Source organism: Numenius arquata, chromosome 2 (assembly GCF_964106895.1).
Source record: "Numenius arquata chromosome 2, bNumArq3.hap1.1, whole genome shotgun sequence".
Classification (NCBI taxonomy): domain Eukaryota; kingdom Metazoa; phylum Chordata; class Aves; order Charadriiformes; family Scolopacidae; genus Numenius; species Numenius arquata.
The window spans coordinates 7,743,183-7,758,568 of record NC_133577.1 but is presented as its reverse complement, the minus strand read 5'-3'; positions in this window follow the sequence as shown (position 1 = coordinate 7,758,568).

Sequence of the window (15,386 nt, the reverse complement as noted above, 5' to 3'; positions counted from 1 at the left end):
CCCAGTTCTGAATAAACTGCCTCCTTTTCCAAGCATCAGACTGATTTACTTGATCCTGCCTTAGGAACATATTATTTTTAGGAGTTTTGCCCATTTGGTTTGCTAAACAAATACAACTGTAAAATTAATGTTTTTTGCCTGCCCTTGTGTGTTTAAGACCTTGTTCAAAATGAATCTTTTGGAAGGATCAAAAAATATTCCTCTACTGTATTTCCTGCCTGGGTTTTTATTTTCTCCAAGTTCTCTATTTAATGTTCTAATAATTCTTATGATACAATGGCTTTCATTTGAAAGAAGGAAAAAAGTGTTTTCTTTGCTCTTCACATCTAGTAGATGCTCTTGATTTTATCTTTCTCATTTTTAACTCATTTATAAACCTGTAAGGTTTCTTTTGTTTCATGGCAGGAGACCGTCATAAGAGGCACATACTGCCTTGGCTCATAGCAGTTACCTGAAGGAGGAGAGGTGAGGAGGGACCAGGCAGCACCTGCAACAGGTAGAGCTCTTCATATGTACTGTAGCTCTTTTGACACTGTGGACAAGGCCAGGCTGGATGGGGCTTTGAGCAACCTGGTCTAGTGGGAGGTGTCCCTGCCTATGGCAGGGGGGTTGGAACTCAATGATCTTTTAGGTCCCTTCTAACCCAAATCGTTCTATGATTCTATGACAAGTGATCTTTCTGCTGCTGAGCCCATGCTCCAAACACCGCTTCTCTGAAAATGAGTGAGGTTCAGTTCGAGGCCAAAGACCCCAAAGAGCATGGATTGTCTAAGTCTGAAAATGCTCAATGTGTGAGACATGACAAGTCATGCTCTACTTCAAGTTGGGCTCCGGATCATCGCATTTGACTTCCAGCTTATTACCCACAGTCTGTCTGACTAAGAGGAGAATAAGTTCCTCATCACCACATGTGGTATCATTGGCAATTTGATTTCCAGTTCCACCAGCACCACCTTGCAATCCCAAAAGAAAAAGGATTTTTTTTATATTTTAGTGTCTCTCGTAATATAGAGTTCCACTTTTCTTTTACGAAGAGATGTTCAGCAAATGTGTCAGCAAATTGCAAGAGCATTGTTTCAGTAAGCCCCCTCGTTAAATATGGAACTCTCCCTAGACACTTCTCTGCAGCCAAAGATTTAAATATTCAAATAAATATTTAATGACTCGATGGTTTTCTTCTTCACTGGTGTGAATTTTCCTTGACACGCCAGAGGGACCTAACAGAAGAGCCAAGTGGCTTGAATCATGATAATCATGTTGCCAGTAAATGGCAAGCTGTATGTTTTGATTGGCAAAGAAGCTAAGGAACATACCAGCTGTGAATTATTTCTTCTCCCTGAGTAAGGGGGTTTGCAGGACAATTAAAAATAAAGCTACATAAAATTGAGCTGGGAATGATAAAGAAGTTGGGGAAAATACCGAAAAGAGCTGAGAAAAGTCCAGAATGAGCTTCTCTATGTTGAAAACTGTGCATGGTTTGCATCTACAGTCAAGCTGCAGACTGCTCTACACACCTTTGAGGAAGAGGAAGTGGACAAACACGAATGAGGACAGAGACTCAGGAAAACCTACATGTATTGTCCAGACACAGCCAGTATTAGGTTTTCTAAAGAAGAGTCTGTGTGTGGGATGAAGTTGAGAATTAACACTCTTAGTAACCTATGGAAAATCTTAGTTAAGAGATGGAAGTTGGGGATGGAAAGACCTTGTTAATCCATATAACTCAGAGCTATCACTGCAGGAGGGCTCCCTCGTGATATTTTCTAGTGACTCATCTAGCCTCACTTAAATTCATATCTATGAGGTTATTACTTTCTCTTGCTTTTTAGGAGTCATGACCATGGAAAGTGGGAATCCAGGCTTAACTGCCAAGAAATTGATTTTTTTTTTGCATCAGAATGCATGGCTCCACTCCAGTAGAACCTTCTCTTATCCTTTCTCATTTAAAAAGGAGGTTTTTTCTCACTTGCTCCACAAACATCATCTTTCTTGATGTCTTGTACCTTAAGTACTCCACAGACCATGCCTAAATTATATTTTTTTCTGATTAGCTGTTATGGAACAAGACTCCTTCAGTACTGAATTAGCTGCAGGATACCTGCAGACCAGTGCCAGGTACAGACCTTGATGGACACAGACTTTATTGAAGTTATGGTTAGCACCGTGGCTGGAGAGGCAGTATGTATAGATTGTATATGGATTTTTAGGTGTGTAATGTTAAATGACTGGCATTGTCCTGTGTACATTGTAGCCCCAAACAAGAAGCAATGACATGAATAGAGAAGGACACGAACCTATTCCCACGAGGTGCCAGGCTCTGAGAGAAGGCTGGTGGGACAGATCGAGGCGCGCAGAGGTGACCTGTCCCTGTGCACCACTCGTGGCCAGCTGCTGGCTGGGCAGTGCCATCTGTGTATCGAGGCACAGCCTGAGGGAAGGGAGGATTACAGAAAAAGACATGATGCATTTTCCTCTTTGCTGGCAAGACAGCGTACTGCCTTGCACATAAAACACAAGAAAGTGTGTAAAACTGGGAAAAACCCACATATTTTTCAGATCAGGCTATCATGTAAAACATAACAGGATTTCTTGCAGGTATTTACATTTCGGGCTTTTGAATGAAGTAAGACAAACTTTACAGATCCCCAGAACTAGATGATGCTGGTGTCACAAGTTCCGAAGAATCTCAGACATAAAATTGCTAAACTGTCACCTGTGGCAATAACACATAGTTTAAACCTTTGGCAATACCAAAGAAATGCAAGCTGAAAAAAGTAACTTCAGTCACTGAAAGAGTGGTCTTGGAAAATGTAGATCAGTGGGTCTAATTTTTTGTTCTGGGAAATCAGAATACTGCTCTTTATTAGTAAAAGAGCTAATAAAGAGTAGAATAAACAGATACTGGATAATACGTTTAAGGAAGGAACAGGCAATATGGATGTTACCAAAGGCAGTTATGCTTCACAGAGCTGTTAGAGTCCATTCTAAGTAATATGTGTAGATCCATGTAGTACATGGATCCGGTAGTACTCCCCATGAGGAGTTGGAGTAGATGATCTCCAGAGATCCCTTCCAACCCCATATCATTCTGTGATTCTGTGACTTTGTGCAAGCTTTCAGTAAGATCATGAGCCAGAGGTCTGAAAAAAACGTAAAAACACTTTAAATCTCCTCCAACTAGGAAAGAAGCTACTTTGGGGTAGATAACTGCTAAAAGATAAAGAATGAAAACTTTTAGCAATGGTATGAGGTTACTAATGTAGCCCCATGAAAGATGCATTACTGCAGGCTGTACTGCTAAATATACCTGTGTATGATTTGTGAGGAAAATAGGGAGGTGATGAAGTCTGAAGGTGATTTGGGATACTCAGCTGGAAAGATGACAGTAAGAAGGCGGAGTGTGATATCAGGGTATTGGGCAACGGGGGAATAAAATGAGAGATGAAATGTAATGTGAAGTACTGCACAGGAGGGAAAAAAATGACAAATCCAGTCAATGGGCTCAAAATCAGCTACCAGCAATCACTTCAGACATGGCTTGGTTTTTATACGTTTTCCCAAAGAACCTGCAGATAGCCTCTATTGGCCAGATAAAGTACTAAGCTGGATGAATTTTCAGTCTGAACACATGGCATTTTGTTGTGGTTAGAAATTTTGATTGAAAAATTAGGAAGAGATGCAGACTTCAAGACCCCACTTTAAATGCTTTTGGCTTTCTTATCCTGTCTATGATGATCAGTTTTATCTTAAAACGTTTGAACCATTAGTACGGTAATATGGACAGAAGACAGACTCACAGAGCAATAGATATAAATTGTGTCATTCTCACCGTGCAATCAAAAAAGCAGAGGAAACCTGGATGACATTGCAAAGGTGATAGGATTCAGGAATATAAGCATATGTAAATACCTGAATGCTTAAGTTTCAGGAAAGACGTAAAAAATAATGTTTCAAATCTCTTGAGAGTTCATTTCCGATCCTATGTGATAGAGATAAAATATAAAGTTTTGGACAAGAAATGAATTTTAATACTAGCCCGGCTAAATCTAGCATGGATTATTATATTCTGTTCATGTAAATGTCATCTAAAGTTTTACCCTTTTTTCTTTGGTTTTTCTTTTTCTTCTAGTACTCCTAAGTGTTTCTGTACTGACGCTGTATTGCACTTGCATTTGTTATATTCCACTGATGCTTTCAGAGGTTCCCTTCTGTGCTGTTTTCAGAAGGATCAAGGTTCTCTGGAGGACAAAAGTTAAAAGCAGCATCATCAGGGCCTGGTTCAGGACCTTTCAGTCTGACGCTCTTGAGTTGTCATACACCAAAAGCCATCTGGCAGTGGCCTTTATGCACCAGCACCGACAGTGGAAGGATCAGGGCCGTGGGAGGGACTGGCCACTTGAGGACAGCATCCTGACTCAGGGTTATCCCCTAGAAATGTCCTAGCTGTCCCTTTCCCTCTGCTGTAGTCCATGCACAGCGTAGGATGGAAAGGTGGCATCAAGGAGTGATACCCGCCCTCAGAGACAGAGAATATTCTGCTTTCCCTAGACCCCCTCTCTGCATCTGCAGAGCTGCAATGGAACAGATTTGCTGTGCTGTGACCTCTTGGCCAGGCAGCACCATGAAGTGAGGGTCATATTTTCTCCTGTTTCTTGGTTTTTATTTCCACTTGCTCTTCCCCTAGACGCTGTCACCAGTTCTATACTGGAATGTGCTGCACATGTTTGAAAAGCATTATCTTACGTAAATCATAAGCTCAAGGGTTGCAAGCATTTTGCGATCCTTGTGTGGCAGGGAGTGGAACCTGGTCTATTGCTGAAACAGAACCTCTGGAAAGGGAGGAAGAATAAATCAGAAAATTGTTTCTGTCTGGTGAAGTAGAAAAAAAAAAAAATCTATGGAAAGAATTCCCCTTCATAAACTTTAGATTGCCCTTGTAGTTTATTGAGCCCAGAACAAAGATTTGATATCTATTTCCTTTCTATTACAGCTCATGAACTCACAACTGGAATTTGCTTTTATAAAAGAATAGAAGAAGAAGAAGAAAAAAAAGTTGCAGTGAGCCAGCCCGTAAAACAACATTGGACTCTTTAAAATTATATTATAATTGGAATTTTTAAACCTATGTAGAATCATTACTGTGCTGAAATATCTGAAATAAGATATTTTCAACATAAAGTTAAACAAAAATAAACACTAGTAACATAAGGTAGGAAATTACAAATTGAAGCACTCAGTTTAAAAAGGATTATGGCTAATGTAAAATAGGCCTTTCACTTAACACTGCTTTGCTACTCTGGCAACTATGCACCAAGAGGCAGCTGAACGGTTGCATTATTTGTGGCTATAAAATGCTATGAGCAAATTCAAGTTACAGAATAAATAAGCTGAGAAAATTAACTTTGTGAGGAGTCCTCTTACACCGCATAGGCTTGCTCCTGTCCCAACGATGGTGATATAGAAAGGAAAACCAGAACAAGCTTCCTAAAAATGGCAAAACTGAGTGCCAAAGCCACAGAAAACTGTGACTTTTGGTTTACTTTCAGTTCTTCCAGTCTGGGGTATTTGGCTCCCCACCATTCCAGGAAGGAATAGCTCTGGTTTCCAGTGAGAAAATAGCCCATAGAGCCCACAATGCCTGCTGAGGACCAGCAGGTCCGTACAGGTAAACACCAAAGGGACCGCAGCTGTCTCAGGCCGGGGTCCAGCGCTGAAACCCCCACCCAGCCCCCCTGAGTGACTCAGAGAAGCAAAGGAGGAAGAAGAGTAAGACAACCGAAACCAAGGCAGGTCTAGCAGAGGGGTAGAAATGGAGATGTGGGCATTCCTCTGGCTGTGTTGGTTCCCCCTTGCAGGTGTGTATCAGGTCACTGGAGCCTGTGGGGCTAATTCTGACCTACCCTGATGACACGCAGCACTGCTGTTATGCTGCAATCGATTGTGGTGTGTTGCAATATCAGAGTGAGAGCCTGAGTTAGCTGTTTAAGCTTTGAGAAAGCTCACTAGAAGTACCTACGGACACTAAGAGAAGACCTCTTGCTGTGACAAATTTTCTAGCCTGCAGCTGCATCAGTTATGGTTAAAAGCAAAGGATTCAGACTGTCCCAGGGAAAACACATTGCTTTGTAAGCATTTATATCTTACTTCTTCAGAATTTATTACTGGGCTGGGAAAGAAGCAGCATGTGAGATAAATGGAGTAGCAAAAGAGATGTATGGCAAGAACCTGCGATGATTAGCTGAAACAATTCAGCATCGACTGCTAATTCCACCAGTGTGACTATGCTGATTTATGTCAACTGAAGCTGGGGTTGTTTGTTTGCTTGTCTTAATTGCATTTAAAAAGTAAAGTATTCATTTCTAACCCTCATGTTTGCAGAGAAGTACTTGAAAACAGAAGTGTATCTAATTGTTCAGAGAAGCAGAACAAAATTATAAGAGAACCTAATGGTATTATTATTTAATCTTGTGGTATTTAAAGAAAATTATTGCTATTTTTTTCTGACTATTTTGAGAATTTGATAGGAGTTTGTTATAATAGTAGTTTCTCGTGGTTTTGTGTATCTTTCAAACAGTGCCAAAAGACAGTAAACATTACTTAAGGTAAGAAAGCTTATGCATAATAATTAGGCAAGTTTGATGGTAGCAGACGTAGTAACTAAATTACTCCCTGCTTATCTGGAGAAATTGATTGATTGTGTCCTGTAAAAAGATTCCTAGAAATTTTTGATGCTAGAATTTGCAAAAATCTTTTCTCAGAATCTCACATCAAAATAGTTGAAACCTCCTTTGACTGAGGGACCAGAAAAAAAAAGAATTGAAATACATGGCCACATTGAAATTAATTGCAAACTTTTTATTCCTTTCAGGAGGATTTTTTTTCCTATCAGTTTAACATCATAGAGCGTGCTGGTTTCGTTATACTAGAGATTGAATTCTCTGTCCACCAGCCAGATAGAGAAGAAGAAGAGTGCAAACCTGGGAGAGGCCTCCAATGGTTTGGAGGAATAAAGAGCTCAGGTGGAAGGTGAGGAGGACAACAGCTTTGTGCTGCACCTCTGCGTGACAGTGCTGTGTGTTGCGTGGTGTTTTCATGGGCATCAGCCAGGGGAGGGAACAGACTAAACCCTTTCTGATACCTACATGCCTGCCTTCTTCACAGACCAGTCTACTTAGTATGCTGAAAAGCCCGACTCACCATGTAAAAGTAGAAAAATAGTGAAGTGACAAAGATTGTTGCATGTGAACAGTAAACATCACAAAGATGTCTAAATCTTCTTTGCCTCATATTCTTAAAGAACATCAAATAGAGTCAAAACTGACTCTGATGTAACTGTACCTTCTCTTCACAGTCAGGTCCTCCAGAGCTGGGGGACCTTGCAGCTACCACTGCTCAGGCCTTTCTCATCAACGCTTATAATATCCAAAGGATGGGTGTCAAGAGGATGTGGCCAGACTCTTTTCAGTGGTGCCCCTGACAGGATAATCTTCTGTGATTTCTGCTGCAGCTGTCTCTCATTCATCATTATTTTTTCTTGGTTTTTTTTCTTCTTTTTCTTGAGGATGTTGCAATTTTGCTGACCCCCAACAGTTATCCAACAGCAGGTAGAAGCCAGGGCGTTGACTTGGTGCCCCTCCCCACCAAAGCGCAGTGCTTCAAAGAACGGCCTACAAACCAAAGGGTATTTTGGGGGGGTCACAAGCTTGAAGAGTGACTCACAGGTCATGCTGCCACAGGAGCCAGGTGTTTCCCCCCAGGGACCTCAGTGCTACAGGGGAGTTGGATGCAGACAGATGTTCTGCAGGTATGTTGGGAGTTAAGTTTTACATGGACAACATGTAACTTAGTCATTCTGTAGATACTAGGCAAGACAAAGTTCATGCATGCAAAGAGCCATATGAAACCCTGTAAAATAGATAAGATCATTGAGGATGCTGCCTGAGGGGGTGGTAGGAGGTAGAGGCAGCTCTTTGACTGCTGCAGCCTTGCTTGCCCACTCAATGGACAGTAAAACTATTTTTAGTTCAGGCATACAGTGTAGCTTGCAATGTCCTCAGTTCTTGGACCTCTACACTGAGTGAGTTCAGAAAAAAACTAATACTGTGCCTTTTGTTATTAGATCCTCTGCTGCGAATTCTCGTTTCAGAGGATTTTCCCTGTGTTAAGCTGGAAAAATCCTAGAAGTTCTTGCAGAATGGGAAAAAAATGTGTTGTCCTCGGTGCTGCTTGCAGTCAGGTGGCACTGCTCAGACATAGAGTGGCTCCTCTAGACAGTGCAGGTTTGCAAGCAACGTGGAATGAAACGTGATTTCTGACAGCAAAACCCTTCATTTTGACCATTATTTCCTGTAATGGTTTTCTTCGTGAAAACACAAATGAATAAAATGAAAACATCTGTCAGTGTCTGCAGGTTTTTTGTATATATGGTTTTTGTTTTAAAAATGAAAGAATATGCTGAAGAATTAAAAATATTAAAAATGCTGTAAACATATTCCAGAAAAAATATTTGAAACTTTTCCAACATTTTATCTTACTTCTCTTGAATGTCTTTGTTGCCTTATAGCTTATGCATCAATTTATCTGTGTCTTTACCTGCATTTGAAACCAATTATGCCAGACAGGAGTTTCACATTTAGCATGCAGCAGATTCCATAGGAACACCTTTGGTCATGAGTCTGTGGCTCTTTAGTGTCACTGCTGAATCTCAGTGACATTTGCCTTTCCCGGCTTCCTCTCTGCTGTGTCTTTTCACGAACTGCTCCATACAGAAGTTGGACTGGGTTTATTGAGACAAGTCTGTGTGGCAGCACTTTTCACAGAGAGGAAACAGCTGAAAGAAAGGCAAAACAGGCTGCCCAGGGAGGTGGTGGAGTCTCCGTCTCTGGAAACATTCGAAACCCACCTGGACAAGTTCCTGTGCGACCTGCTCTAGGTGGGCCTGCTTTGGCAGGGGGGTTGGACTAGATGATCTCCAGACGTCCCTTCCAACCCCATATCATTCTGTGATTCTGTGAAACTTCCACTTTTGCATTTCTGGTGCTGCTGCGGCTGCAGGAGCACGATGAGCACAGGCACAGCTGCAGTTGTGCCACAGCATGGCTTCTGGTGGCAAAAGTTTCCACGTGGTTTATCACAACTTACTCTGCCGCCGCCTATCGCTGATTATTCCTCCACGTTTCTAGATGGGATTTTTCTCTAATGGTTCAGTACCCTTGGCCTGATTTAGTTTATTTTTAATCATTCGCCCATCCCTGAGTACTCCTGGCTTGCCTGAAGCCCCGGGGCTGTGTGACGGGACGGTTTCGCTGTGGCTCTGCCACCTTCCCACGCGCGGCTTTGTGCCCACGGCTGCACCTGCTGCCAGGCCACCGGCTAAGAATAGCGTCCCATTAGCTGGAGTTAGTTATCTCCAAACTGCTGCCCAAGGAAAACAGATAGTGAAAAGCTCAATGCTGAGGGTCACAGAGGAAGCCTGGGGCGGAGATAAAGAGCACGAGGCTCTTAGGGTGCCAATGGGGCACTTTGGAAGCACTATCTCCTTTCTGCCCATGTGTCTCCCTCCGAGCAGCGGAGTGCTCACCAGGAGATCCACGGGGAGTTTGAGGACAGGATGACAGTGGGATTAATGAACTTGGAGAAACTGAGCTTTGCCTAACGCTGCTGTCAGGAGGAAGGTCTTGTTTCAGCAGTGTAGCGACCGCAAGATGAAAAGGGCCAGGAATGAGAGGGAAAGGCGAGACGGTGTCTCGCTCTGTAATGTAGTTTCCTGGTGGGGGAAATGCTTCTCATCCTGTGGTGCTCTAGGAAGACTCCCGCTGAGCAGAGCAAACTGGGCTCACAGGACTGGGGATTTATTAGCACTCCATTGCCCTCGTAATGCTTTGATGCCTATCTCATGTTGGGCTCCATTTGGTCCCAGTGCAGAGCGCAGGAACTCTCCCAGATCCTTAGTTAGGATGCACATGGTGTCCACATGTTGGGCTGCAGGTTGAATGCCCTTCTCCTTCCTCACTCCCTGCTTTCCATGGGAAGGGTGGCTTGAATGGGTGCACTGGTGGGTCTCTTCCTCGGGGATCAGACCAGGTGCCAAGCCTCTCACCAAGCAGTAAATACAAATTGTCCCACCAGGACCATGCTCAAACCTGGGCCTCTCTATGTAAGCCTGGTGCTCTTCCAGCAGAGCAACCCAGAGGGCTGTTTGCCTGGTGCACAGTGTCACAGGAGTCACGCGCCACCCATCCCGAGGACAGTCTCCCATCCAGACTCAGGATGGCTTTTACCCCAGAGCTTCATGTCTGCAGGAGACAAATGACATAATTTAAGGCTGCCCTTTGTCTTGATTTTTAGCTTTGACTCATTCCTGAGTCTTAACTATAAATTTGCTTTTGGTTTAAGCTATCTGACAGTTTCTTGCAATTGATAGATTTATGAGGGCAAGTGGAGACAGTCAATTTACATTTTAGTAATTGTGTGTGCAAATGGGGTTTTGTCCTCTCAGACAGAGAAGTGCAAGATGTACTGTTCATTCTCTCTCATGCAGTGACTGACCAGATGCAATTCCATCTTCCTTACTCAGGACTTTGAAATCTGTTTTCATCTAAAACTCCACTGCCATAAACTTGTAAGCAGCATTCCTTCTACCGACAAAAGTATGATAAATCCAATACCATAGAGAATTTATTTTCCTTTTTATTCCCCACATGTTATAATGCATGCTACTAAAAAAAAATACAGATATGTTTTAACACTACCTATATGGTAATGAATGGGCTTGTAACTTGATGTTCCTGCCTTTTAAAAATTATAATTTCACTTACATATAGAAAACATACAGCTATGAAGGCTGTAGATTTGCCTCATTCATCCACTCTGAAATAATTTATTCTTATGACTAAAATCGTTGCAAAGACAAGCAATCGTTTATCATTTTTTATATAGCTAGTTACACCCTGCTTCATAGGCACAAGAAGACATCAGTAGCACGTCACACTCGATAAATCAGTGCATTCAGGTCTTGGGCACATGGTTCTGTTACGGCAATTCAATGTGTGTCAGCTGAGTGAGGACTGGCAGCAGCCAGCTCAATTCTTAACTTGTGAAAAAGTGTAAAGTAAAACACATCAGAGAGAAAAAGAGGTGGATGAAGAACCTTCACCTTGGCAGTCCCAATGACTCAGAAGGATTGGGCAAACTTTTAAAATGGCATTAACTTGATTGTACGTCTGAGCCCCAAGATTTATGGAAAGGGAAAGCTGAGTGCTTGAGAAAAGATGCCAAACTTTCTGGATGTGGGAGGCCAGCCAAGGAGATTACACGTGGTCAAGCATCAGCCCTGTGGCTTTAAGCTTCTGCTACCTATACAGTGAGAGTATACATCACATAGCTACCTGATTTTAAAAGCTGTTGCTGTGGACCTAAATGGATCCTGATAAAATGGAAAAGTGAATGACCCATAGAGGTTGTCTGTGCATTTTTGTTACAATATGTGAGCAAGGCATGGAGAACCACTGCAATAATGCTCCACTGAAAGGACATCCATGCTAGAAATCCAATAACATATATAGGGAGGCTATGGACAATATTAGGCTCAGGCTGCGCCCTCCATCTGGGGAGAGAAAGAAGGAAGGCTCCAGTCAGCCTGAGTGAAGCTGATGCTCCTCATCCTCCTTCAATAGTGTGGCTTAATAAATAAATCACAAGTATATGGCAAAAGAGTTAAAGCACATCATTTTAGCTGATATAAAGAAAACTATTTCTGCAAGAGCTGCCTATCTCACATGTGGGTGTTGGTTCAGTGGACCCTATCCATCCCAAACTGGACATATGAAGTTGTGCTAGACAAACAACCTTTGTTTTCTGAACTCAGGCACTTAGTCATCAGTAATTACTTAGAATGGGTAAAAGAGCCAAAACACTTCATAAAGCAATATTTTTTTTTGTTCCTCAGCTATTGCATCTGCTGCTTTTCCACAACCACCTTAATATTAAAATGCTTCTCTTGGCATCGTGCCAGCCATGGGAGAAACAAGCTAGTTGAAAGTAGCCACATGCCAATCACAATCATAGGGCTGCTCTACACACATTGAGATGTCTGGTTTACGGGAATAAGCCACCGCAGCTCCTATCATCAGGTAGCCAAAACCTCGTGATTTGTATGCGCCAAGACAATTCAAGGTTTGTGCACATAGAAACCCTCTTAGGCAGAGATTGAGATCTAAGGAGGAAGGACTCTCTGCCAAAGGCAGAAATTTTTTTCCTGTGGTATGAAAAATAACAAAAATCGAGCCATTTAATTAAATGCCTAAATGTGGAACTGGGTTGATCCGTTTACTTGCAAATATCCTGGAAAACTATCTGTTAGTTTCTGTATCCTGGACTTTGGGACAATCGCAGCCTATGTTTTGCTTTTGCACTGGATTGTGTATGCAGCAGGTCAGGAAAAAAAAAAAGACGAGAAGAAACACATGGCCTGTTTTTCAGACGTGGCTGGGATGTGTGCATGTGCGTCGGGATATTCCTCCCTCCACATGTGGTACCAATATGCATTGTTACTTACATCCTTCCCATCCCTCTGCCTGCTGCGTACCTGCTGAAACGGCTGCTTAAACAGGGAGCACCGCAGCAGCCCCTGTGTCTGTGCACCCAGACATTTGAGAAGCTAATGCTTGCCGTCCCTGGCAAATGTCAACGCTCCGAGTCAAACTTGTTCATGTTAACATTATCCCTGAAACTTCTTTCTCATGTTCTTTTTTCAGCCTCACTGAAATGTCTTTTGCATCTTCAGTAATGGGTGGATTTCTTTTAACTGGGAGATTAAGGGCCTGGCAATTTTAGCTGGCAGAGTCAAAGAAGGTGCAGGTCACCATGCTCGTGGTAGCAGCTCACACAGGCAACCACATGAATTTAGCATAAAGGTTAAGGAGTCAAACAAATACATGAAGCTGTGGCACAGATTTGACCTGGTCCATAAAGGTGCCAGTCAGAAGCCCTGGTTTCTGGTGTAAATAGTCCAAACAAGCCTACTGGACATGGCAACACTCCTACAAGGATCTTAATCTGAGTAAAATAATAATAGAAAATGAAAATGGAACCAGAAAGGTTCTCATGAGGGCATCTAATTTTCCTCCCCGCTTTAAGGCAAACTTAACTATGTCAAAATCAACCCTGAGAAACATATGCCTAACCCAGAGGTTTGCAACCCACCTCTAAAAGGGGCCAAGGCTGAAAAGTGGTGGTGGAAATGGTGCCTGTGCCTGCTCCTCCAGCTCTGTGCCAGTGCTCAAGAGCTGGGAACCATCACTGTTGTGGCCATCTCTGCTTTAAGGCTACAGCAGAGGCTTCAGTAAGTGAAGGGATGGGGTTATTGCCTCTGTGGGGGAGGCTGGAAACTGGGGTGATTAATGGTAGTGTGGAAGTGCAATGGGCGTGGGGTCCTTGTGAAGCTATTTGGTGTATCAGGCAGCTGTTATGGGCACAGGGTTTACGGCTGAGAAATTAGAGGGGGAGAAGAAGATAAGCTGTGGAGATGGGGTACTGGTATGAATTTATTGTGGGAGCACCTTCCTCCTCATGCTGTGTAGTGTGTTAGTAAAAATAGTTACATGAAAGGAAAGAGGATCACAGAGCAGGAGATTGTCTTTGTGTGTCATCTGATAGTGCTGCTGGTGCTGATGGTGGCACCCACATGAGTGGGCTTAGGAAGCCCAGGTTCAGCCTGTTCTTAGACACCTCCAGCGTTGGAGGGTCTCCTCTGTCCTGAAAGTCTTCCGGTGCTTCACTAGGACATATCCTTCATATTCTCGTTCAGGAGGCAATTTATAGCCTGTCCTTATACTAGTCTCAAATTCATGTGCAGTCTGATGGCAATGAGAGGATTTCTTTGCTCAAATCTAGGAAACATCACATACAATATCTGGTAGGATACAATATGGTCAGAGGATTGCTTATTTGCTGAACCAGAGATCATATCAGTTTGGGTGAAAAAAACAAGCAAAGTGAAAAAAAGACCCATCTTTGGGAGGCATTAAAAATAAACGAGAATAAAAGAACGGGATGTGTTAAAGTTATCTGGCTGTTACCCAGCAACAGTATCTGACAGTCGCACTTTTGGGGACAGGCTGCTTCTGTCTATGCTCATCTTTTTTGGGTTGATCTTTTCTGCAATGAAATGTGCATTTGGCTTTTCTCTCAGTTCTACCCAGCGACCTCAGAAGGACCTTGACCGACTCACTTCACCGTGCCTCTAGCTGCAGCTGGTACAAAGTTCCTGAAGTGTGCAGCGTGGGGCTTGAACAGGCTCATCTTTCCTTTGAAAACCCAGTAAAGTACCTCCACATTTTAACCCTCAGCTTGACCCTAGCTTCTCTTCCATCTAATGTAGCCAAAATAAATGTAACTAAGTTCCTCATCTCCAGTAAGAGCTGTCACCTAACCAGAGCAGGCAGGTGGGGGCTGGTTTGGATGACCATTTTAAGCCCTAGGCTGCCTAAATCCGATTCTAGCTCTGGCTCCAAATACATCCTGCTAACTTGCAAGAGATCCTAGCCTGAGTGCTTCAAATCTTGCTCCGTCTCTGGGCTACACCAAAGAAACGGTGAAGAAGCCATCCTTAGGTTGAGATCCAGCTGGGCTGCTGGAGCTGCATCCCCCCGAGCTGCCCTCCCTGGAAAGCTCAGCCTGGACCTATCCCACACCAAGTTGTTGCAAACACACACAAAACTCTTCTGAGAACTCTTTTAGTTGCACTCCACATGGAAAACCACAGTATTTCAGCCCCCGTCCTCCAGTGATTTTCAGGTGCCCGCTTCTCATCTTTTCCCTCCTTTCTTGAGCACCCTCCCTGTCCTGACCTTCAGATTGCAGCTCCGTAGTGCTGTCAGCATCTGCATAATGCCCAGCTCACCCTGTACCTTGGGTAATTCTATAAAATGACCAGGTCTGAGCAAGGAGACATTTGCAGCCAGGCTGAGAGGCTTGCTGGCACATCTCCTTTCCTGGGAAGCGAGTGTTGGTTGTAGGGAGCGCAGAGAAATGGTGGGGAACTCATGCTGGCTCCTGCCTTGTGCATACAGAGCATCATCGAGAGGTGATGTGCCAGTAATGCAGCTGTGCCGTGGCTCTGCACTTGTGCAACACCAACACCACAATTGTTCTGGAGCAATGATGGTGTCACGATGTCTGTGATACTAGTCTCGTGCCCTGCTCTGTACACCAAGTCCTGACTGTTCCAGAGTCTCCCTTCCCACTGCTCCTTCTTTCCATGGCTAGGGAAGCCATGGCTAGGGGCTCTCTCCAAAAAAAAGGAGGAGGCTAAAGCAGGTCATGTCCTTCCCTGCCTTCCCCACCCCATCTGCCCCAGACCACCCCTCTCCCCTTAGCTTGGTGTC